Source organism: Helicoverpa zea, chromosome 3, assembly GCF_022581195.2.
Source record: "Helicoverpa zea isolate HzStark_Cry1AcR chromosome 3, ilHelZeax1.1, whole genome shotgun sequence".
In the NCBI taxonomy this organism is placed as follows: domain Eukaryota; kingdom Metazoa; phylum Arthropoda; class Insecta; order Lepidoptera; family Noctuidae; genus Helicoverpa; species Helicoverpa zea.
Window position 1 is genome coordinate 4,476,185 of NC_061454.1, and position 24,873 is coordinate 4,501,057.

The following is a 24,873-nucleotide window of genomic DNA, read 5'->3' on the forward strand; positions in this document are numbered from 1 at the left end:
CAACATCTCAATGTATTCATTGTCAAAATATTTGAGTTCCACCCGTCCTTCTGCTAAAAATAAAATCTTCGCAAATACCGTTTAGAAAGATGTTCTACGGTCTTCGATTTACAACTGTATCAACATTTATCGAATTACCAACTAAAACCTAGATACAAATTATATCTATCTTCAAACGACAGTTACTTTTAAATGAGAATTTCTAAAAAGATTTGCTGGTGTACAATGGAGTCGTGTCGGCTGCGCGTGAGTCGCTTTCCATCCCCTCCCCTCCCAACGGACAATGGTCAGTTGGGTGTCCATAATGTTTGCGAAGCTAAGAGTTATGTTTATACAGGGAGAAATTAACAACATGCCACAAAATGATCGTAAACAAGCCTTGACTTTAGATGTTTGAGTATTGTTTGCAACACTTGTAATTTACCGTTTTTATTCAGGTATTTGTGAGTATGTTTTCAAATGAATTCACCTGGTCCTGATTGATGTCTCACAAAATGTGTTGGTTTAATACCTAAGTTGAATATATATTCGTAGCAACATTAGGAGCTAAAATCAAACAAAATAAACTTAAAACCACTTAGCCTAAACGACTTAGCTAGGTTCATGCTCAGTATAAATCCACCGTGCCGTTTGGCTTTTGCAATTGCAATTGCTGGCTTTGATTCTTCTTGTTTGTCCCCCAAACAGGGAATACAGTCTTACCTTCGCATAAACCCTTAACCCTAATACCAAAAATCTTCCTCAAAGGGCTGTATAATGAAACTGCACATTACGGTCGCATTATAATCGTAATTATCGGAAAAGTGTGCAGTGGTCAGGCCTAATTTGCCCATCGATTAGGAACGTGCGATAGTCGACGCTCGGCGGTCACACATGCTTGTCACCGCACTCACCATCAAATCTTTTTTAGATGTGACGACACGATTTCGGAATACGATTCGATTTTGAAGCTTTTGAAACACATAGGTAGGTACTGACAACATACATTTGTTTTTATGAATACCTACATAATACTGCAAGCTTTTTTGATATGATTTAGAATTTCGAAGCCAAAGTTTTTCATAAACCATCCAAAGTTAGGTGCACGCTTTTAAGAATTGTATCTTACTTATGAAGAATTTGGTTTGCTTTAAGCTCTTCGGACCATTCTATACCACTGAAATTCTATTCAAATGGCTTCTTCTTTGTCACTTTTAGTTTCTTATTTATATAGCTAAAATAAGGAGCATCCACAATTCCAAAGCCAAAATCGTAAGCTCTAAACAGTCCCTCCCTGACCGTAAAGCACGGGCAGCTATGCGCGGGCGCACGGCGATTTGACGGATTTCACGGCGCGCCGGCGGGTCACGCCGAGAGGTCACGCCCCGCTAATGTCACGCGCACCGCTTTCCATTAGTTCACGGAATGAAAGTACTAAACGAGGTGACATTATTTTTCTATTTTTGTGGTCGATGTGCGTCGTCGTGGGTAATGTTTTTTAAAGGGGCAACTGTAAATGAGTAAATTCGACACCAGTCTGACCAACTGGTCTCGGGTTGCGGTTGGGTAACTAGGTTGAGGAGGTCAGATAGGCAGTGGCTCCTTGTAAAACACAAATACGCTTGTGCTGCATGCGGTTAGACTGGAACCAGACCCCAATATAGTTGGGAAAAGGCTCGGGAGATGATGAACTGTAAAAGAAACTGAAAAATTTAGAAGAAAGATGCTATTTTCTTGTCTGTTCCAGGATTTTTCTGCAATGACATCGTTTACTTTTCAGACGTTATTTCTTTTTGCAGATTTCTTACCTTCATTATGTAAATGTCCCATACAAACAAAAGCTGCTTAAGGATTCAGTATTTAGAATGCATTGATGACACCAAATTATAGTTAACCAGCGCTAACTTGAACACTGCTGTTAATGTTGATAGATGTCCACAACTGTTCTTGTAATATATTTTTACTTTGTGAATAAAGGATCAATTATACCTACTTATTTATTTTCCTATTTTGTTCTATCCTACCTTAGTAACTCCAAAAACTCCCACCTAATATGGAAGTTTTTATCATTCAAACCAGTCCACCTGAAATATTTAATTACCTGTACCACATAACGAGCAGTGTGACCAACCTATGATTCCGCCATATTGCCACAGATGAGCAAGCGAACGCGCCCGTGACTTCCGTTTCCGGCGGCGCGCCTGCGCAGCATCCGCGACCAGTAGACCGTCGCGCCTGCCAATACTGTCAGTGAGTACAATAAGCTACTATTTATTAATAGTGATTAAATCCTTGAGCCTTTAAGTATTTTAGTTGATAAGAAATATTGTAAATATAAATAAGTGAGCCTCCTAAGGTCCTCACTCCACCAAAGGGAAAGCAGGGAAGTTCACAAACAATCCAAAAAATTCTGAATTCTACTGAGTTGACCAGTTGTTTCAATTATTATATATGGTACCTCCTTCGGTGGAGTCTGGACCTTTTCGTGTATGAGTATCAGCCAATAAGCAGGTAAGGTATGCCTTGATATTAGCTATTTGAAAATAAATCCAACTTTTGCACAAACAACTAGACTGATGGCTTAGCATGTAAAACTCTCCTTCATCCTCTTTTAGTGCCTTATTTACATGGAGATTTCCACATAAGACCAAAAATAAATCCAACATAATTGCAAACCTCTTGCATTAGATCAATTACTAACTTGCGCACAAACATAACAACTAACAAGCCACAAATTGCATGCGTCTTGCAAGTAAGTGCATACAAAAACAATGGTTACGTAAAATTCATGCTGTCGTCGTGCGTCACGCGTGCAGCCGTCTCGTCAGCGTCACGTGTCGGAAGCGCGCCCATTAGCCCGTCTGTGATGAAGCATCCGGCAGGGCGGTAAAACTAAGTTTTATGGTAACGTGTGTTTTAGTTCTGAGAAGTAGGTTGTATGTGAAAGAAATCTATTAAGAACCCTGCAGAATAAAGCTAACTGTTGACTGATAGGTGGCCCGATAGACAGTTTTAAAGGTAATCCTGGATCCTATCAAATGTTTCTGCTCAATACCTGATCATAGGAATATGTAAGGGGACAAATCAACATCATGCTGCCCCAATTGCTATCCTGCCCGTGGTGCACCCTGATGAAAAAACTACGAGGATCTAGTGCCTGACCGGTGGTGGCGATATAACTACTTCAGAGCGGGATATTTTATCAATTACTCAGACGGACAGCAGCATCTCCTAAGCAATAAATATCCCAAACTGCGATCACTAACATGCATGCCCAGCTTGGTGACTATGGGTAAATCTCCTAACTTGCCTTTGACAAGCAAACTATCGGCCAATAAAAGTTTGTACCTGATCTATTTTTTCAAGTAGGTACGTAATTAATTTTCTATCCTAATCAGACCACAACTTCACCAGTCCTTCTAATGAATCAAACACCAACGGAAATATCAGCCTAAAAAAAACTTCTAACCACATAGGTAACACAGTAAAAGGATACCTTTGGTCAGATAGATCGCCTTACTATCGGTAGGTCACATCTCCTTGCTTAGCTTGCCTTTGACCAGCAATGGATTTTAGGTTGTGACGACGAGTAATGTGTCCACTACCATACATCTCCATATCGATCAAGAGACACTTCAAACTATCGGCCGATAAAATTTTGCCCCTGATACTTTTCAAGTATCTAATTTATTTTATACTAGCTTCCGCCAGCGGCTTCGCCCGCGTGGTGTGTTGATAAAAAGTTGCCTATGTGTTAATCCAGGGTATCACCTACCTACATACCAAATTTCAACCAAATCCCTCCAGCCGTTTTTGCGTGAAAGAATAACAAACATACATCCATACATTCTCACAAACTTTCACATTTATAATATAAGTAGGATATAAGTAGGATTCTAATCAAACCACCAACAACAACGGAAATATCTAATTTATCCTAACTAAAAAAAAGAGCACTTCTAACCACATAGGTAACACAGTAAAAGGATCTCCCTGGTCAGATAGATCGCCTTACTATCATCAGGTCACATTTCCTTACCTAGCTTGCCTTTGACCAGCAATGTACTTTTAGGCTATGACGACGAGTATGTGTCCACTACCATACATCTCTAAATTGTTCAAGGGACCAATCAAACTATCGGCCGATAAACATTTGCATTTGATCCAACTACTTTTCAAGTATCTAATTTATTTTCTATTCTAATGAATCAAACACCAACGGAAATATCTAATCTATCAACTAAAAAAAAAGAACTTCTAACCACATAGGTAACACAGTAAAAGGATCTCTTTGGTCAGATAGATCGCCTTACTATCGGTAGGTCACGGCGCGCGCGCCGCATCCGTCGCGAGATGAGACGAGCCTTCCTGCGCGGTGCGCATGCGTGGTTGCACGCGCTGTTGAGCGCGACGGGGAGGTTGGAATAACTAGTACTGTTGCTTTAGTGTCGCTAATTATGTTTGGTTTGAGGTGATCGATGTAGTGTTGTTACTGTAATAAGCTTTTTAGTTTGTAGACATAGTCAAATCAAGCGAGTATTTTTTTAGCATGTTAGTAAATCAACGTAAAACCTTCACGATTTCTACTACATTTAATGTTAATGCTAACCAAACTTTTTCGCCTTTATGGGTAGGTTTCTGACAAAAACTTCAAGTTTAAAATACATAACAAGAGTAATAAGACTGTGAATGTCTGGAAAACGTGCTTGAGTAGAGTAACTAATACATATCAAACAAACAATTTAAAAATACTACTCAATATATTTTTGCTCAAACCTGAGACTGTGAACTTAATTTGCATTTGCATACCTACCCCTACATTCAAAAATAACTTAATATATTGTTAGTATAATAATATAATTTAGTATATTCTTAAGATTATCACATTTTTTAAACTTTATTTATCACATGTACCACTTTACCTGATGTTCCCATACACTGCGCATCGGTATAATATTACGGCTAGCGGCCGGACATCGCGCGCACTGCGCAATCTAGCTCACACATCCAATAATTTATTATTTCCACATAGGATATTACACTCACTATACATACATACATAACACATATTTATATATACACTAGCTGTCACCCGCGACGTCGTTCGCGTAAACCGCTCTACTAATTTTGGGCAAACTTCACATAAACCAACTACTAAATAGTCCGAACCAAGCCTAAACATTTGGTTTGGATATGAGAGCCCTTTCTTGAGTTATTAAGTTACAACGAAAAGTGGCAAGACTAGTTTCCGCTCGCGCCTTCGACCGCGTGGTCTGTTGATAAAAAGTATCCTATGTTCATTCTAGTACCACAAACAATATGTGTATAAAGTTTCATGATGATCGGATAAGTAGTTTTTGCGGGAAAGCGTAGTAAACAAATGGATTTTCACATTTATAATATTATAGTAGGATACATGTTTATACATGAGAGTCGTGGTGGCCTAGTGGGCAAAGAACCGACCTCTCGAGTATGAGGGCGCGGGTTCGATTCCAGGTCAGGCAAGTACCAATGCAACTTTTCTAAGTTTGTATGTACCTACTTTCTAAGTATATCTTAGACACCAATGACTGTGTTTCGGATGGCACGTTAAACTGTAGGTCCCGGCTGTCATTGAACATCCTTGGCAGTCGTTACGGGGAGTCAGAAGCCAGTAAGTCTGACACCAGTCTAACCAAGGGGTATTGGGTTGCCCGGGTAACTGGGTTGAGGAGGTCAGATAGGCAGTCGCTTCTTGTAAAGCACTGGTACTCAGCTGAATCCGGTTAGACTGGAAGCCGACCCCAACATAGTTTGGGAAAAAGGCTCGGAGGATGATGACATGTTTATACATACATGACACATATTAATATATACATGCTTACTAGCTTAGCTAGATCATTGTCAGGCCAAATTGCGATAGGCTGTTTTCATTTCACATGTAAACTGACCGTTTCCCTCGCTTTCACCCAAACTCTGGGAAACTACGTCACGTTCGCAGATGAATACAAACTTTTTGGTGAGTTTTCTATGTTCATAATATACTGCCAATGTGTCTATGACATAGTTTTCAGTCTATTGGTAAACACTACGTAGTACTTACTTATTTCGATAACCAAGTATTTTCTTGAAGAAAACTTTACTTTTACTCTATTTTACAATTTTTACAATTGATTTGCCCTAAATAAAAAGGGAAAACACAATGCTTTACTAATTATGTGACATCAATACGCCAAACATTTAGGTAATGGGCATATTTTTGTCAAAGATTAGTGTATTTCATATTGCAACAAGTTGCATCATCTTTGAGGATCATTTTAATAAAAGTTTTCTTAGAGAACAGATTTATTTTACCAATATAAAGCCATATTTCGTGAGTTCCATAATCTATATATTTAATCCTGGTGCGGGAAGTAGTTCCCTCAGGACGCAGGTAAAACCGCGGGAAACAGCTATTTTAGGTATAAACACAAAATAGTGTCGTTGATGTCTTTCACAAAACCAATCCATAATTCTAAAAATACTTTAAATGCTCGACCTAAGAAGTGTAAAGACGCTTTTAACCCGCATCGCACTGTGCTTAATCCCCATAACTTAAACTTAACACTAACTTAAGTTACCTGACAAAATATGCAACACAAATAAAGTAGCACAATGATGAATATTAGCATGTGTCAATAGTTCAATACTACATCGTTTATGTTAATATGGTTAAGCACGTGCGTCTTACTAGCGGTTCCACAAAGTAAAAATTTACACATTAATATGACACATCCCAATAGATATGCAAAATTTTATATCGTTTTTTTATTTATCTGTATCATCGTATAACTGCGGTCAATGACCTCTTGTATGATCAACAACAATGGTGCAAAAGTGAACGCTAACATTATCTTTTGTTATTCAATAAGCAGTTTCTGAAGTGTTTGGACATTGTAAATCGATGTCTTTTTGATATTCAAATTAGGTTTCAATCGATTAGGTGGTGTTATAGCGTTTGTATTTCTTTGATGCAAGGGTAGGTATCTATTACTTTAGCTACTGCTTGTAACGCATTGTTAAGAATGATACCTTTCGACACTTGAAAATCTTTCTGTAATCTTTTGTATGCACCTCTGTGGCGCAAAGGTCACCAAGCCGGACTGCCGAACCTGAGGTCCCGGGTTCGATTCCCGGTTCGGTCGATATTTGTGTGATGAGCATGCTTGTTGGCCGTGGTCTGGGTGTTACTATATGTATTTATAAATATGTATATATGTAGCTATATGTAGTTTATCAGTTGTGTTAGCACCCATAACACAAGTTAATAAATAACTTACCATGGGGCTAACCGACCGTGTGTGAAAAAGGTGTCGCGACATTATTATTATTATTCTCTTGTATGTCTCTACCAGACCTCGGGACTATAGAGTCCCGGATTTTTGGGAGGCGAACGTGGGGCCGAAGCCAACACGCTGAAGTCCTTTTGAGACAACTTTAATGAAATGGTGACACAAAACCGACAATTATCCCTGTATACACTATAGAAATGTACCCAAGGACAATCCCCGGTTCTGTGCTAAACTATTGCTAACTATGGATGAAAACTACTTGGGCTATTGTGATGGGATGTTAGTGGACTAGGAATGGGAAGACTATGGGAACTATGGCACCTGCCGATAACAATGTTTGCACACGTAAAAATGGCAGGTGGAGACTCGCCAACTCACTTACTGGGCCCCCGGGAATCAGTCGCTGAAAAGCAACAAGAGGGCAACAGGGACATGAGCGGCTGAGAAGGGTGAGGATACCTCGGCGGACTTTAAACGCAGATCACGCGCTCCCTGTGGGTCCAGCATCACCGGCCCACTCGCCACTTACCACGAGGCACCTACCCTCCGAGCAGGACTAACCTTGCTCTAGCGACTCCACTCTGACCGGCCGGTGAAGGCAAGCCAAGAGGCGGGAGACCTATCCCCCGTCATGCTTCACTCCGGCAAGCCGGAGATGGGGGACAGTATACTCTCCCTGGAGCACTCGGATATATAGCCCCGCGGGGTCGCTACTCCCCGTCATCCGCCTCAGATGCCCTGCGAATGTACATTGTTCTAACACATAAGGTTAATTAACAACTACACATGTTAACCCACTTTTTTTCAAAACAGATAATACCGATTAAGAAATTATTTACATTAAGATGCTATCTCGACAATCAACAAAACACATCGATATCTCCACACTTAATTAAAACACAAAGCGATCGCAATCGAAACGAACACCGTTTCTAAAGGTCATTGACCTTATTAGCGAAACACTATCGTACGCGATTGTACTCTGTATTCTTTTCATAATGTTGTACGTAGTGATCTCAGTGGCGTGCACTTGGAGAGGCCTATGTCCAGCAGTGGACTGCGATAGGCTGATGATGATGATGATGATGTACGTAGTGACCATACATGACATTACATTAGAACTGTTTATGGCGACTTTTAAAGAGTATTAACTATTTCATTTCAATTGAAATATCGTCGATTCGTTTATTAGCATGTTTGTTTGTTAGTTCTAGTATGTTGTCGCATCCCTTTCTTAGTATTTTATAGATCTAAAAAGGCGACTACAATTATCATTGTATACAGCGATAAAAAGATTCAGTTTTGTAACAGAGAACATGACATTGGATTATTTGAAGTACCTAAAATAATGTTATGCCAACATTTCTAAGTCTAAAAGTAGAATATTTCTTTTGCAAGCCTTGATGAAGAAAGAAGGCTACGTTCTATCACGTGGGGGAGCGAAAGTTTTTAACTCGACGATTACATAATTGCAAACAATTTTTATCACAGTTTGAAGAAAATAGGACTTGACGTAACTTATGTAATATTTATTTCCGTTGAGTTTCATAAAAGTATACCTATGTATTTTTGGTTACCTAATATTAATAGTAGCAGACTGTTGATTGATACATTAAAATATGTATAACATACCATAAGTAATCATCAGTTATTTGAAACTTTAATTGTTTTGATATGCACACAAAAAATCAACCACAAACGTTACTGAACTTTAAGGCTTTATTAGGGTAATGTGCTGAAAATGATACCTAATAGTTCTGATGCTTTATAGAAGTACAATAATCAGAGCAACTTTTCCAAAACACAGGTTTATTTTACTTACCTACTCATTTAATTTATTTCTTACAACAGTTACATCGTGAAAAGTTATTTCAAAATGTTTTCCTAGAATTTAATATTTTGCTAGCGCTAAGTAAGTAAGGGTTCTTTTTCTCACGTGGGGTCGGAAAAGTTTCGGCCTGTTACATCATACCGTTCATAATGAACAATTTTAATAACAGTTTCAAGAAAATAACTGCTCACGTAATTTATGTAATATTTATTTTGGTAACAATTTAAACTCACGATTTTTTATTGCGCAATGGAACAATAGATCACAGTAATTCATGAACTGGTTAATTTGATTAGTTTGACACTTAAGTTTTTATAGTTTTTAGAAAATGAAAAAAATATTTCGCTCTTGTAATTTTCAACCTTTTCATTTTTTTAAATTTTATGTTGCAATAAGTTTCGCTGATAGTTTTGAAAGAATTTTAAATAAAGTACTTAAGCGGTAAGTACCCTACCTATGTACAAACATACCATCCCAAATGTAATTTAACACAGCAAATAGGTATCATTTTAGTAGGTCTGAAACACAAAACACCTGAATACGAAATAGTAGGTATCAAAAAACACGACAAGAATTCTGTTAAAACCTAAAAATGAACTTCGTTTCTTAAGACAAAAAAGTTATGATTTTGATCTAAATGTAGAATTGTTATTTTGCAAGAGAAACACAAGGCTTCTCTTTGTCACGTGGGGAGTAAGTTTGGAACTCTTTTCGATTACATCATAACGAACAATTCTATTTAGGAGAAAGAAAATAGAATCTGTTGACATAACTTATGAAACATTTATTTCAGTCAAGTTTGGGAAATAACTATGGAGTTTTATAATGGTATTCACTCGGCGTGTTTACAGATTCTATGTCAAGTTTAAAAAGGTTACTTTAAGTGTAGGTTGTTTTATAGTCCGATTTGGAGTCATATTATGTTAGCGAACTTGAAACATTCTTATATTAAAAAACTTTAATGCAAGGCAATAAATAGTGCCAACAACAAACCTAACACGACTTCTTCCCTCAAACATCACGTGCACACATTTCGCAACAAATCATAAATATATAAATAAGCTTGCACGGCACCGAATTATTTCTGCCCTGAATAATTTTATACGCATTTTAAAATATCTTTAGAAAACGAACGTGGGATTTACGATGCTGAAACCCGTTCGAAGGGTGGTCTGCCCTTTTGGGCCCTCGAGACCCGTCAAGGGGTCCCGCGGATTCATTTTCTTCTATATTTTTTTCGTCTTGACAAACCCCAGCTGGTATAATACGACATGTTATAAATAAAATCGCGATTTTGACCCGTCACGCGGATAAGGGATGCTCTGCAGATTGGCGTACGTAAGCTCTATTTGCTATCGCCAAACTTTTGAAAGCACCCTTAACTTTGAACTATTAAGAGTGACTTTCCTATGGCATGTTTTGCATTTAACGGTAAATATAACGTTGTGTGTGTACGCTATGATTCGACACAGGACGTCCTGTCTGTTTTGCACCAATTATTATTACACCGAACCGGAACATTATGAATATGTGATAAGTTCCGAGAAATAATTATAATGTTTTGAAACATTCACGCATAATAACAGCATTAGGAACTATGTACACTGCGTGGACCTATGCTGAATAATATATTGAAATGTCCATAATATATGAAAGCCTCTTTTCATTTGGCTCTAAACATATATTTTGATACATAGGTTGTTTTGAACGTGTAATTCCACATTGCAGTTTAGACTGAAACCATGAAAACATTTTAGTGAAAAATGTAATTTGGAATAATTAAGCTAATGCTGTGATGAAATTAATTTTAAGCTATTGATCTGAGGGCACGGCAGTGCCCCAGCCAAGACTCGAGCAAAGCGGGCACGGCCGTACCATCTTTTCTCGAAGCGTTTCGCGGCTATTTCAGCCCCCTGTATCTTCCATGTGAACAAAGCTAGGAGTTTAGGTTTTCGATGACCAAGAGTAACTATTAGAACAAGCTCAGTCTCAAAATTACAAGACATTTGAATAAATAGTTTACGAGTTATGAGCGATCGAAGTTACACGATTTTGTCACTGACTCACTGACCGATCATCAAAAGTCTAAGGTACTTCTAGCAAACTGAGAACCTTCAAATTTGGCACCAACACAGGTTATCAGCTACATATAAAGGGAAAATTATAAAAACCTTAAAACGTAATAAAAAAATCGGAAACAAATTTATATTTGCGGTTTTTCAAGAACATTGTGTATGAATTTTGACTGCATTGATAACTTTGTTACTTATTTATGTACAAAATGTATTTGTTTTATTGTTACGTAGTGTGGTATATTGTTATTATGTATTAAATATACATACATATGAATAAAAAAGCTAGGTTAAAATGAAATGAATAATGATAAAATCTTTCATATTAATGCAGTGCGATAAATACTGCATGCTCGCTCGATAGATGGCGTTGTCCTGGTCTAAATCGCGCTATGGTTTCGTTACATAGCATAGTATAAGTAGTACTTAAAAAAAAAAAAAAACATGTGATAGCGCCATCTACCTCTCAAATAAATCTCTTTTATTCTAAAAGATATTCGATTCAAAAATTCGACAATTTCGAAATTTTTTACTTTATTTTAAAAAAATGTTGTTTACGTGCTACTTTCGGTGTACATATTTAGTTAGTTGCATGTAAGTTAATTTAATCTGTTAAATACTTAGAGAAGAAAGAGACCTACAAAAAATAAATTAGATCCCACCAAAAACATTAAATGTAAAAAAAAGCCAATCCTCTACGCAATCCCTCCACCGTAAAAAGTTTTGAGATCGCATAGAAGCCAAGTCCTGTTCAACTTTATTTGTAATAATAAATCAATATTTTGTGACTATATCAATAGTTTTGTTCACATTACAATAATATTGTCTTGGCCATGAGCACAAGTTAAAAGCCGCTCCTTGAAATAATGTGTAAATACCAAATATATGGACATGATTTTACGATTGGACTGATTGGAATTTGAGATCACCATGGACTAAACATGCGCCATAGTACATGTGCAGTTCATTGATGTTGGATGATACTGACTGTCGGTCATTTAGTAACAATTGAATAAACTAAAAGTATTTAATTCTGTGATATTAAACTTCATGTTTGACTTTCACCTCTCCAAGATATGCTGTATTATATTTGTAGTTTATTGTGCTCATGGCCAAGTCAATATTATTGTAAAGTGAACGAAACTATAGATATAGTTACAAAATATTGATTTATTATTACAAATAAAGTTGAACAGAACTTGGCTTCTATGCGATCTCAAAACTTTTTACGGTGGAGGGATTGCGTAGAGGATTGGCTTTTTTTACATTTAATGTTTTTGGTGGGATTTTTAATTTATCAAAATCCTTCGGCGCGCCGAAGTAGACGCCGCGGCATCTACTAACTAAAAAGTCTGATTCCATTGCGTACGTCATTGTTTAGGGTTTTATAGTGGACTCGTGAAATAGATACCTGTAACTACAATAGTTCAATCGGACAACGTAACCCTATTGTATTGTGTATCACTACTTACAAATTAAACTTATACTTTGTGATATCCTTATAACCCGTGCATAAATTAAAAATAGCATGTCAATAGAGTACCTATTTCTTGTCTTGATAGGCTAGGCATCCTTGCCATATGAAAATATAGATATAGGCAAGACTGTACAAGCACATTTTTTGAAAAATTTTCAACCCCAAAAAAAACTAAAATAATTAATAACATCCAAACTAATTTACTTACCAACAATTAGTTTCGACACAAGAAAAAAAACTCGCAATTTCTAATTGTAGCATTGGAACCGCAACTGGCTAGTTCTTCCTGCGGCCCGTGGGAACAGGGGCCCGATGCACCCCGCCACGCACCCCACTTGTAAACCGACTTGGTAATGGGCCCCTGTGATGGTATGCTGAGAATAAGTGCGTGGTTGATTGCCATGTCTGCAGTTAAGGGTTGGGTTAGTTTTTTTTTTTGTTTTAGTCAGTTTGATGTTTAATTGTAACCTGTTCTTTTTTGAAATTTTGACAGAACTGGATTAAGTAAATAGTATATAACTAGTATTACCTAGTAGTATATACCTAGTTGAGTTTGTCACCCGACAAAAAGCGAATGTTTTAATTATCCCATCTCTAATGCTGTGAAGTGGATCAAAAGTCTTTTAAACATAATAAATTAGACTTACACTAAATTAAACATTACGATTTTATTTTGCACTAACAACAAAAAGTTTCTAAACTGAACTGTAAACTCTCATAACCAGCACACATTCCTACGCAAAATTACTCCACATAAATAATTATCATCAAGTACAAATGTAAATTAAATTAAAAGCATAAATTACCGTTACCTAAATATAGAATCACATCAAAAATATGCAAAGCTTTTATTCATAACCCACCAACACGCGAAGGGTATGATAATTGGCTAGGAATGACGATCATTTACATAACAAATAATTTATTAATATTATTTACACAATATTTCGCAAATAAATGTACAAAAAACATCTATCACTGTCGCAAAAAAAGTGAAACGAACCTAAAATACATAAGCACTAGAAGACCACGTTTCGTTATACCAACACAGTTTCAAATAACAAACTCGCTCAAGTGTGAAATGAAATCTAACGAAACTAACGATAGCGCAAAGTTGCACAACTTTCGTTATAACGATTTACGAACGTCGGCATGTCGTAAAGTAATAACGAATCGAACGGGCTATCGTAATCGTAACGGCTGAAAAAACCGAACTTCCGATTGACGAAGCCGTAGGTATGGCTCTGAGTTACGTAAAGTTCTTTTCTAAGAAAATCGTTTTTCTTTTATTTTTAGACTCTTATTTCAGAAGGTTGATCGCGAATAATGTTTGAAATAGTTAATTTAGTTTTAAATGGTTGGGTGTTCGTTTTCGTTATGCGTGTAATGTCAACATCCGAGATTTCTAATGTTTGAAGAATTGTTTATATTCAATAGTACATTATAATACGTTTTTCTTTATGAAAAAGTACTCCTATTAATTGCAGTCTTTTGAAAAATACCACTTAACTTTAAAGCTCATCTTCATATACATTAAATAGGTAAGTTTTAGAGCTTTATGAAAAACACATTTTTGACATTTTCATTCTTGTTTTTTTTTACTTGCAACTTATAAATATTTATTACTCGGGTACTTACCTACTACGAAGGTAAGCGTTGACAAAACCTTACAATAATACAAACTATAAGTATGTTACAGAATATCTTCCAAGCAACTAGAGCGAAGAAAAGCCAATTTATCAAAATCTAATGATGACCCCAAAGCACCATTACATACGCCATACTACCCAGTTACCTGGACACCCATTATACCTTACATTCGGCCACATTAGCGACAAAACATCTTCAGTGACCGTTGGCCAACCCTCCATCGCTTCCTCACCAGAATAATCGTGATTTAATAACCCTACCCGTTCTAGTCTAACCGGCCATTACAACCCATTCAATCGCAAATACGACAATTGATCACTTGTCATAGAACAAATTCTTTTATGACACCCTTAGAAAGTGTTTTGGATCGTAAATTTTCGCATAATGGTAACATTTCTTTAGATTCGTATCTAAACACGTGGGTTATGTAAGATGGGTATGTAGATAAGTAAGGTGCCTTGTTTAACTTGCTAATCGCTGCTCAGATGAGCTGATAATGCGCCCCAAGTTACATGTCTAGTTTGACGGCTTTGCAATTGAAGTCGCGTAGTTGGTGTCGGGAATTTCCGTAGGGAATTGTTGTTAAAACTTCTATATTAGGTATTCCTATAGTTACACGAATATAAAACTATGTAACTTTTTTATATACGACAGTGTGAAAATAGGAAATTAATCCAAAATATTTCAGTACCTATAATCCAAACGTAGATAGGTCATTATTATCCTGGCATTATTTTATTTGCATGTTGATTACAATTAAGTTCAACTTAGCATTTCTTATAATTCTTAACACGTTGACGAAAACTGCATACTACCGCCATCTACCAATATTTTCTGCACTATGTAGTTTGCAGTTGTATCGAGTACCGAGTTCCATTCTACAGACGTATGTTTTAATGTTATGTATGTGAAGTACCTACCTACTTGTTACTCACTTACATTTGTAAATTATTAAATTACCATCTAAAAAGGTCAATAACCCTTCATAATTCAAACAAGTTTATTTACCGATACGACCCTATACAGACTTCGAAGAGATGAACCGAAATCATCTCCTTCTAACAACGGTCAATCAACAAATTTTTTGTTGACATACAACATTCGATAATTACAATATGAAATGGTAGCACAATAGGCCATGTGATGGCACAAAGAAGGTGACCTTGGCTTGATTCATAATGATAAAAAAGGTTCATCTACACTGCAACTGTTGAATGGGACGCCCACATGCTCCGACTAACAGGTGTTGCATTGTTATATGCAAATTACCACTTTCGCTCTCATAGTAGAATTTTTTAGGGATATCGGACCTGTTTTTGATTTTGGAGTTGTGAGTGGGACTGTGAAATAAGGAGTGATCTGTGCCGATTCGTGAGATGAGAATTAATGCAAATATTTCTAAAAAAAAATCATGTGAAAAGGTCTTTTTTCAATTGAAAAATCTTACACAACTAGAATCGCAAATAAATAAATGTGCACTAGATGACGCTGTTTCATACAAATTGCTGAAAAGTCATCGTATAGATAGTTCAAATGCTTACATTATATGCATTTTTTCACGAAATGTATTTAAATTATAGTTTTGTATTTTGTGCATTTTCTTAATCTGCTTTATATATGTTATAACTTGAATGTAAATATTATGATAGTGCAGAAAAGAGAGACAGACGCATCAACAATGGTTTTTTACCTCGCGACGAATGGGCCAGCTGAGTCACTGTTCGTATATTATTTATGTTTGCTCATCAATACAAACAAAAAATTAACAAAGTATATGAGTATTTTTATAATTATTACTGTAATATACAGGACATCTTAAATCTGAGTGTTGAGAATAATACGAACTTTGATCCAGAAGTGCTATTTCTCTTTAACCTAAAACTCGGTAGTCAACAAAATTAACAAACGTATTAAACATGATCTGAGTAACCTTTACTTCAGGACAATAGTACTACCAGACATTGAGACACTAATAAATTAACACAATTACCCAACTTTGATAAACAAAATGTAGTTCGCAATTATTCAAATTCCGAACCGTTTGTCTTGACGCAACCCGACTACAAAAACTACGAAACCTGTTTAAGGTTCCAGACACAGATAAATCGCTCCCAACACTATTCAAGTCAAAACTAGTGTAGTAACTGACAAACGGCTTGTTAATCGCCTTTGTTACTCGATATAATGTCTTGTATCGACTTAAAAGGATTCGCAGGACAAGAATCGAATCGGTGCACTTGTGTGAATTTTAGGGTCAAGCTAAACAAACAAAATGAACATTTATATCGGTTAAATGTCAACGTTTGTCATGAAGACTATCTATTTGATTCAGAAAGTATTGTGGGAAGTCATCTTTTTTTTGTTAATACCGGTTTTTTGCGCAAAGGAAACAGTTCGACTGATAATTGAATTTTCTTGACAAAACCGTTTAGTTGACCGATAACCGGAATTCTTGTTTGGTGTTACAATATAGGTATGTGATTCTATACAAAGGAGTTTTTTGTTTAAAAAATTTTGACCCAGATTGCACCCGGACGACACGAATAATAATAGTTACGTCTACACTTTTATAGAACAGGAAAACCCTTCCCTTGGAATCGCGTAGCTTGTTAAATTGAAGATGATTTTTCGACCGTTAAAATCCAACAAGATTGCTTGTATTAAAACAAAAAGAAATTGCAGCATATAATTATGAAACAATTTAATTCCAATAATATCTATAGTTTTAAAGTTTATTAATATCGTAGCAAATCTACCTAGATTCGAAGCCTAGTACCCTATATTCTGAATTCAGCTCGGGCTTCAAGCTCATGATAATTTTACCTAATACAAGATCTATGATGAAATAAGGATATATAATACACATAAATAAATATATACCTGCATGCATGCATACCTACATAAACAAAAAAAAATCTCAGTAAACTCTACACAATTGAAACAATTTCAATTTCAGTAAACTTTCCATAGCAAATTCTTCTAAATCCGATGCAATATACAGGCTCAGTTATTCAGTTATCAAAATCCATGCAAATCGTAATTAAAATTCCCGGCAAACTGAGTTCTCGTATTGACGCAGATTTGCTCAGCTGTGGTCTAAAAACACACATTTGTGTGTAACAGAATGTGTATCGCAGCTGCTTCGTGTGTACCTGTGTGTTTACTTTCAGGTAGGTTGGTTTAGTGCTTATATACCTGCCTAGACAAGAAGACTTGAATAGATTTCGTTCTTTGTTGCAAAAACTTGAGATTGAAACGTCTAAGTAAATGGGGGGATGACCCTGATCAATGAGGGAATTTTTTCCATTGCTACAAATTACATCTTTTTAGCACATAGCATTAGTAACTGTTCAGAAAATAATGTACGTTATGTAATAAACATAATACGCATCTGAAATATTAATAAAGTGTATTTCTTTGGTTTCTAGCGACTAAAATTATTCAAAAAATATTTCTCCCCTATTAGTGAAAGATACAAAATGTAAATTAATTCTTCTGCCTAAATAACAATAATTATGTGAGAGAAAACGAAACACATTATAAAATTGGTCGGCAACATTGCAACGTCATTGTTCGCCGTACACTAGAAACAGAATTTCACAAACGTCAATTAATATTAATAGACACCTTTGCCGAACTAAGAAAAAATCGCGGATCAAACGGCTCTTGTTTTTATAATTATACAATAAAATATGGTTCCGTAGCAAAATATGATGATAATTACGATTTACGAGTTTCAAATTAAAACCCCTAACTCTCAGCAAATCTGCATCTTAATAAGCCGAACAACCTTGAAATCTTGCTCCATACGTACATTTATTGCAAAGAAACATCAAACAAATTGAAAGGAAAATTAATTGGTTTCACATATTTTATAAGGAACCTTCAAACGCTCGTAGAACGTTCACGGGTCTTTATAATCGTTTGGATGTGACCTCAGCAGACGGCGCGGTCGATCCTCGAAATTAAAAAATGCTCACTCATCATCAATCAAACGGACTCGATTCCATCAATATAATTTACTTTTTGTAGTTTTTACCCGAAAGCGCCCTCCGTGACTCGCAAGTTGTGCCCGCCAGGTACGAACCGTGTACCCAACTCTAATAATAAGTTCAGCTACAAGCATTCTAAGTAATACCTAAATCCATTTCTGTAATTGATTTCTATTTCGAATTGAAAGCAAAACTTTTAATCACTTTTAATGTCTAATCCTTTTACGGTTTTAAATTTTCCGATTGATATTTCTTTTGTTTTGAATGATTTTCCACTTCTTGGAACGGGTTAAAAGCTTCGAATATTTTGTTGCAAAGCGTTTTGAAAATGTTCATAACTTACCCACGTAACAATCTACTAATCTACCTTTTAGGTACCTAATCATAATCATCGAAGTCCCTTCAGTTTTTAAACAACCAATATAATTTTTCCGCCAAGGGTTCGGCTTACATCAATACATTTGAATGTGATGAAAATCATCAAACTCGCAGAACCATATGAGACAGTAATACAAACTACCGTTTCGCTCTGTCACCTAATCCTACTCCATAAACTGTAGGCTCTTGAATAAACCATCCGAAAACGTAAACAAAAGCGGGAATCTAAGTCAAGTGAAGAAAACCTGTATACAAAGACCCGTGGGCGGTCAGCAACAGTCCAGTTTTCAGTGTTTTACCGCTGCACGTGGAGCGACGAAATAAAAATCCTAGAGGTACAGCCGGGAGAATAAGTAAGTCTTAGTTACGCAGTTTTTTTAAATTTGGAATGTTTTGGTTGTCATGTCACCTCCTTTTGTTTTAGGGTTAGGTTATTGGGATCGGCTTATGCCGTCGTCTGATTTATCAGCCAGTATCACTAAACTTGATTCGAGATAGGAAGAATAGTTTTCGATTCAGTTTACAGATAGACTTTACAAATTAACTATATAGTAGGTTCTTATTAGACGGGGACTGTACAACCAGCTATTATGAGCAACCTATGTATCACTGTTTGTTTGTTTTAGTAAATTATAATTTGTAAACAAGGTTTGATATTCCTTCCTTCAATTAACAATCCTCTAAAATTTTCCTCAACTCACACATTCTCTTCTTACACACACGAAATTGGTCCAATTGCTAACAACAAAAAAAAAACAGATCATGTATTTAAACCTATCCATCGTTCCATTATCAAAATGTGTTCGTTCGCTTCGATCAAAACCGTTGCGTTGGCGTTGTACGCCAATCTCATAGTGGTGACATGTCGAAACTGTTTCGGCCATGGCGCTGCCAGTAATCGGTTTTCTCCAATAAACGCCGATTAGACTCGCTGGCGTCAGCACGCCCGGGACCAGCCCGATACTGTCGGGCGCAACACTATTTTGTTTATTAACGGGGACCTGGTCCTTTTGGAGCGCGGATGAAAGGACCGGGTACATAGTTTTCGTTGTTAGGCTTATGTTTTGTTAATTTTGTTTTATATTGGTTTTGCCTATATATTTGTTGAGATTTTTGTTGGAGTACTAAAACCTATTACTGTTGTTGTAGGTCCCAAAATATAATCTCAACGTTATTTGTTAAGACCTAACGTAATAGTTTGTATTATGTAAACGAAATCAGCATGAACAACACACAATGCAGTATATAATAAATACGACGTAAAGAATAAAAGAAATATCCAAAGCATTTTGTTATCGAGCGTACGCGCTTTGGTCGTGACCAGACGGCGATTTCAATTATTATCTAGAAGTCGTTTCACGAGCTCGCACTGCAGTACTTTTAATCATTCTCTTATCCTACTTTTAATAAGAATACCGTTTTTCGTAGAATAAATATAACAGCTTATTTTCCACTGGCTACCACTTAAACTTTGCCATTACTAAGTAAGTAATAACAACCTTTGGTCGTAAGGACATAAAGGTTGGGACAAAAAATCGCCTCTCCAGTTATGGCTGTCGTTAACGCTGACAAAAACGCGGCACAACTTGCAAGCATACGTCACAAAAATTAACAGCGTAGAAGTTTGTTTACATACTGTATTTTAAATAAAAAAGATTATTTCAACTTTACACCTCATCTTGGAGTAAAAAACACAACATTCCATCTGTCTTGTCTAAGCCTTCCAAAACGATAAATAAACACTAGTCGAGCTCTCGTGTGGAGTAACGCTCCGACTCCTATTATTGAAGTGCTCGCTACAATGTCGAGCGGCCTGTTTCAAGTTTGTTTTGATTTTCGACTGACTTAAATTGAGAGACGTTTAGCCTAAAAGAAAATATAACGTAATTAAAGCTTTTGGGTAAACATTTCCTGTGACCTTAGTGAAGAATAATTTAGGTGTACCAATAGGTGAGAAACACTATTTATTTTCAGGAATACGTCCAAGGTTTTCCAGTCTCAGAACATACTGTAATATCTTCTGAGTGTCAATCCATACAACTTTCTACCCAAATCTAAGCACCAAACCAAACTGACAACAATCACGCACGCTGACGTTCCATCAGAGTTCTCAAAAACCAACGATGTATGACCACCAGGATCACTACCCCAAAGCTCAAAGCAAGAACACCGATTTCGACTATCAGGATCATCCAAAAAGTCCTAACTCTTATCCAAACTTACCTCCTTGCTCTGAACTTACAAAATAGCCTCAGCATATCGGCGCGAAGTCGGCCCGAGGTGACGGCTCGACTCAAAGCTTCGACAGGCGTCCAGCACGGCTCATAATTAAGAACGGTGACTGTTGAAAAATGGCCGCCGCCCCCGGCCCGCCGTGAATAATCGTTGTAATTACGATTCGGAATAATTTCCAGCCAGTCATAGCGATGGTATCGGTAGGTGTCGACGGCTCGTTACACGCACGCACTGAAATCACTACGTTTGTGGAATTGCGTTTTTTTTTCGTCGATAATAGTAGCGTTTGTTTTAGCCATTCGATGGTCTGTACTGTTGTGAATTTGGTTGGCATTTTTCAGTGATGTCTGCCAGTTTTTGTATCGTCTCAATCAAAACCTGCACTCTTGTTTCTGTTGTTCTCAGGAACGACAAAATCATCTCGTATCTCGATTAGTTTGTACCCATGTGGTGACCACTTACCCAACAAGTAGATGTGTAGTAATCATTTGTGAAAAATTTTAAAAGCTATTTTACAGTGATAAACTCTTTACATATAATTAATAGTCAAGCAAAATCTCTTGCTGAAACTTCGAAATGAAAATTTTTACAGTGAGATCAGACTGCACGTACCTAAAACATACTAACACTATACCTAAACATATATGTCTCAATACATAAATCATAATATTATTGTGCATATAATATCGTATATACCTGCATGAATAACCAATTATCGTAAATGTCAATACAACAATAGATATAATACTACAAATAACATTTATTACCATTTCTGAACTATATTTTTTACTAAGTTGACGTTTTGATAGTGCCAAAGAATTATTGCAAATAAAGATTGTTGACTTAAGTATTTATTATTAATTCATTATTTATATTTTTTTAATTCTAATAATAGAACTCCGAATATAAACCTTTGAACTATGAAGTCTTATTTGGAAACTGAAGCTTTACAATACTGATTATCTATTATACTAAAATTGTTCGCCCCTCCTTCTAAAAGGGACGAACGCAATAAGGAAATCAACCACCTATAATTTTCAAGGTTCTATAAATAGTACACCTACATTTCAGCAGCGTAAAATCATATTATGATTTATATTTGGAACACCGATAATTAAATTCCAACAGTCATTTGTTTTCCATTAAGCACGACCAAAATATTGCCATTAATCCGTGAGTACTTAAGCTGCTTTCAATATCACTTCAAGTTGAAAGTTCAGAGGTTATATGCAATACTATATAATTACTGGTTTCTTAACGGTTGCCTTCAATCATGTAGTGAGACGTCCCCTTTATGACAGACAGTGATAGTCGATGATATACCCTTTATGTGTATATTTACGAATCATTATTTGGTATTTAAATTACACAAATATTAATAACTTTTCAGTTTGGACTTCCATCTAGTGAAAATAAATTTAAGCTCGGGGGCGTTGGATTGCCGGAATGGTCTTCGAGAAAGCTAAAAGTTTATAGACTTTAATCTAGATATAACTACAATACGTAGTTCCATTTTGAGCTAAGATAATCTTGATGATAAAAGACAGTTATTTTAAAGGTATGTTATGGCATTTCAGATATTTGATATCATCATGTTCAGTGCTAAAATCTACACTAATCTCCGCTTCTCTCTATCGCAAACTCCGCGAAACTTGACAACCAATATCCCCTTATTACCAAACCTACCTCTACCCAGTCCAATTACATGACCCTAGTACTAGATACAAAGATAAAGATAAAATAAGATAATCTAATCCTTTCACTAATTGCTTCTATCGGAGGCGTGTCGGTTGCGCCACGCCGTGAGTAGATTTAATTAGCTGTAAATACTTTTTTTTTATTACGTCATCAACACGGCCTCACCACAATGGTGTTTACCAGTTACGGCTATCAAAATTGTTTATTTTTCACTTTTTAGACGACGCGGAAAATGATTCCCTTAATTAAATTGATGAGACGAAAAAATTATGGTGTACAATGATTTTGAACGCCGATTTTTTTTAAGAACGCTTCGGTTGCTGCAAGAAGGTTTTAAAAGAAAAAGTTTTTATGAGTGTTCTTCATTTTATTCGATTTGATTTTCGAATACGATATTTTTTTTATAATTATAAGAACGCCAGTTGCTACATTTTGTATAATTATGCATGTAGATTGCGCTCATCAGGGCCATTTAAGCAGTAATTATAATAATAGACACAAATAATAAGCAACACATGTTATTGAGTTATTTTAAGTGCATAATAAATTGCGTTATTATTCATATAATTGGTTAGTACCTACAACCTTACATGGCATGCACTTTTGCATTAAGTAAAACTAAAACTTTAGTTGCTGTATTTTATTGCATAGCACATGGAAACCAGTGAAAGACAATATTTTCTGGCTGAAAATACAAAACGTACTTTTGTGCGGATGGTGCTTTTTGTACTTTATACCCAAAGCACATTGCAAACTAAACAGTTGGTCGACAGTTGACGCGATGGATGGAATTATTTTTTTTAAGAAAATCTTGGTTCCTGTCACAGTTTTATATAATTGATACCGGCTACATACCCGTAGGTACATAGGTACATCTTCCTACTGATAAACAACTGCTGACGCTGACGAAAAAGTCTGCAGTATACTTTAGACAAATCTTCATTTCTTCAATCCAAATTTTCTTTTCTCAATTCTAAATTTTCATTACCACCTCATATTTGATCCACATCCGAAAAAAATAACTACGAAGGAATATAAAACTTACACACACCAACTTAAGGTCGACTTTCCCACAACAACAAACAGAACAAACCATCCGATTTCTCTTCATACGATTGTATCGATTGCAATGCATTAGAGGTGTGACGTAATTGACATACGAATAAAATTTCGATCATTTTATTGGCCAGTGACATTAAGATGACAGGTATCTGTTTCGAAGTCCTCACCGTCTGTGTTGACCTTAGACCTCTGGATACTGCTGTTTGTTACGTAAGTTTTGCTTACCATGCCTACCCACGAACTTTGTACTCTTTAGTATATAATCTTATGTGTTTATGTAAGCGGAATGGATAGGAAACTAGCTCGCGTTTCTGTCCAAATAGAAGATCCCTTGGTAGTAAGCCAAAGTCATTGAAATAAGTTCAAAATTGACAACAGTGACAAAATTCTTCTTCGATGGTCGTCCTGGTGAATCTTGATAGGGGCCTATAGGGAGATACAATACTCAAGATACGAACAAAAGCGTAGTCTAGATATTCCAACTGAAAAGGCCTTCACTCAAGGGTCAAAAAGAAATGACAGTGACCAAACAAATATAAATCCCGATAACAGAATTTTAACCTACTGTATTCCTTTATTCTTTTGCTGAAGACCTTATGTATCCTCCAATCTTTATAACTTTATCGACACAAAATGAGCGTGTGTGACGCTCATTTCACACCACATTACGAGTAAGACCTGCGATTTACCGTCACGCATCACAATATTCCGCCAAGATTGCCTCTAACCCGTTACCCACACAATACTAATTCTGGCAGGAAACTAATCGAGCCCCGCTGATGGATGACAAAAGCTAATTGCCAACGTCGCGACTCCAAACACATTACACACGATTTTTCATTATTTATTCTGGACAAGAAACAGTTCTGGTAATCGAAGCTATTAGAGTTCTGTAGATGTACCTCTTCTAGATGTTCTATGATTCTTGTGGTAGTGAAGGATGAGCCAAATTAGCTTTTTTGTCGATCGATTTAAGTTCTCGTTAAGTTTAATTAGGTAATTCTATATCCGTGTAAAAACTTGTACCTAAATACTTATGTGCGTAATGATATATCGTTAAGTAAAAAAATATGGCCGCATCGATAAACAGTTTAAAGAAATCAATTAAGCTAATGTCTTCACACCGTAATCGCTGCTCAAGAAAATACCACTTAGGCAAAAGTCAACAGCAAAAAAGACAAAACATTTT

At 36.2% G+C, this 24,873-nt stretch overlaps 1 long non-coding RNA gene across 1 annotated transcript in view; it reads left to right on the forward strand.

The window, feature by feature from the left end:
- LOC124645691 overlaps positions 1–24,873 on the forward strand; it is a 270,852-nt gene that overhangs the window by 221,492 nt on the left and 24,487 nt on the right. The window contains exon 3 of the long non-coding RNA XR_006986264.1: positions 2,136–2,229. This is a non-coding gene — a long non-coding RNA (uncharacterized LOC124645691). The remainder of the gene's footprint in view (positions 1–2,135; positions 2,230–24,873) is intronic.